Here is a 2,224-nt window from a genome sequence, read left to right as displayed (position 1 = left end):
CTGTAAGATGGCCTCATTTTGTACCAGTCCAAAATTATTATTAAAGTCACCATATACTACCCTGATATTCATTTTCTTGCAGGTATTCACAATAGAATAAAGAAATACAATGAAAGACTACCCACAAAGAGTGTCAAACAACCAACGTGCAAAAGAAGACAAACTACAAATGCAATAAATAAATAACAGTCACAAACAGATTATCATTATACGCCATGTTGTATGATGTGGGCGATCATAGTCTTCCATCTGTCTCATAATGTCTTAATAAGCTCTTCAGAACTTTTGCCTGTCCATGCCTTGCAATTAAACTAATTTCAATATTGCATTGTTTAGGGGAATCATGTTTGAAATAAACATACCACAAAATCTGGGTCCCTGTTTTCCTTAGACTATCAGCTCTTTTTAAATAATAGTATCTAATAAATTAAACGCTTGTGAGATAGCAGGAGGCCATTTACTTTATCGTAACCATTGAAACAAACTCTTCCCTGTGTGCAATATGTTCCCAATCTCCCAGCATGCTTTGAAAATGACCAGTATGGATCATATTTCAACATATTGAATCTTGCAACACAGAGACAGGACCTTCAGACCATCTGGTCTGACCTACCAAAAAGGCCATCTGTGTTAGTCCCATCTGCTCACATTCGGTCCACATACCCCTAAACTTTTTCTATCTATGTAACTGTTTCTCATGCCTTTTAAATGTTGTTGTCTCAACCATTTCCTCTGGCAGCCTATTCTATGGGCCACCCTCCAGGTAAATTAGATGCCTCAGTAGACCTAAGAGGACCACAATGTTGTCATAGGGTTTGGAGGCTTGCATACTTTAATGAAATGGAGTGCTATGTTGGCTGGAGTCAGGGCTTTGCACTTTGGTTCTTGGTAGGGTCACCCATGCCAAACAGGTCAAAGTGTGGAGGCCAGACTAAGAGTTGTCCACCAGTTCTCAAGGTTCAGGGGATCACCTCAGGGCTATCAACCCTGACTGGTAAAGCAAAATTGCTATGGAAGCAGCAATGAAGAATCCTTCTACATCTGAGTGCAATGGTATTCCCTAGTCTCCACCTGGAACTTGCATGACTGATTGCAGTGAAAACCGAGATACTGACATGATGAAGGAACCCTCAACACTACCAGAGATGGAGGACCTTCATTGCTACCCAAAATGCCAGTGGCATAATGGGTAGAGAGTAGCTCTTGTTAATTCTTTTGCCTCTCTTTAAACTTATAGCCTCTATTTAGCTCTTGGGGAAAGAAAGGGCGCCTTCATCCTTATCCATGCCCCTTATTATTTTACACACCTCTATAAGATCACCCCTCATTCTCCTATGCGCCAATGAATAAGGTCCTATTTTGTATTTTAAAAAACTGAATACAATAGAGATATGAATAACATGGTGAAGATAAAAAGGAAAGCTAGTGATACTGCATATCGTACGTTAAGTACATGTTCATGGAACAGCTACAAGCGGATGAAAAGCTTTGCTACATCAAGCACATTCTTCAATGGAAGGATAAAGCTAAAACCTTCTCTGCAATTTCATGCACCAGGCACTAAAGTGCCAAACAAAAGCTGAATAAGTATTCTAAGTAAAAAGAGAATGCACAACATGGAAAATTCTTAGTGTTTGTCAGAGGTTTGATTGGTATGGTTGCATTGGACATGAAAGTTAGTGCTGTGGATAGCAAGGAAGGTTTTCCGTGTTCACAGCAGGATGTAGATCAGTTGATGGTGTGTCAGCAGAAGGATTTAATTCTGATATAAGTACAAAGTGATGCATTTTGGGAAGTCAGATAGGGGTAGGTCATATGCAGTTAATGGTGAGGCTCTAAGGAACATTGATGAACAGAGAGACCTTTAGCTTCAAGTCCATAGTTCCCTGAAAATGGTAACACAGGTAAATAGGCCTGTTTTCTCTGCAGTGAAGGAGGCTGAGGTTTATACAGTTATAAGAATCATAGAGTGGAGAGTCAATTCGTTTTCCCATGATAGGGTACCAAAAACAAGAGGGTATAGGTTAAATGAAAGGAATATGTTTGAAAGGGGATGTGCGGGTTAAGTTCCAATAGGGAGAAGGTACAGGAGCCTAAAGGCATGCATAAAACAATTCACTAACAGCTTCTTTCCCTCTGCCATCTGATTTCTGAATAGGCATTGAACCCATGAACACTACTTCATTACTTATTTTTATTTTTGCACTACTTACTTAACTAGTTA

This window comes from Hypanus sabinus, chromosome 28 (genome assembly GCF_030144855.1).
Source record: "Hypanus sabinus isolate sHypSab1 chromosome 28, sHypSab1.hap1, whole genome shotgun sequence".
Lineage (NCBI taxonomy): Eukaryota > Metazoa > Chordata > Chondrichthyes > Myliobatiformes > Dasyatidae > Hypanus > Hypanus sabinus.
The sequence above is the reverse complement of the archived record's forward strand: the minus strand, read 5'-3'. Positions refer to the sequence as shown.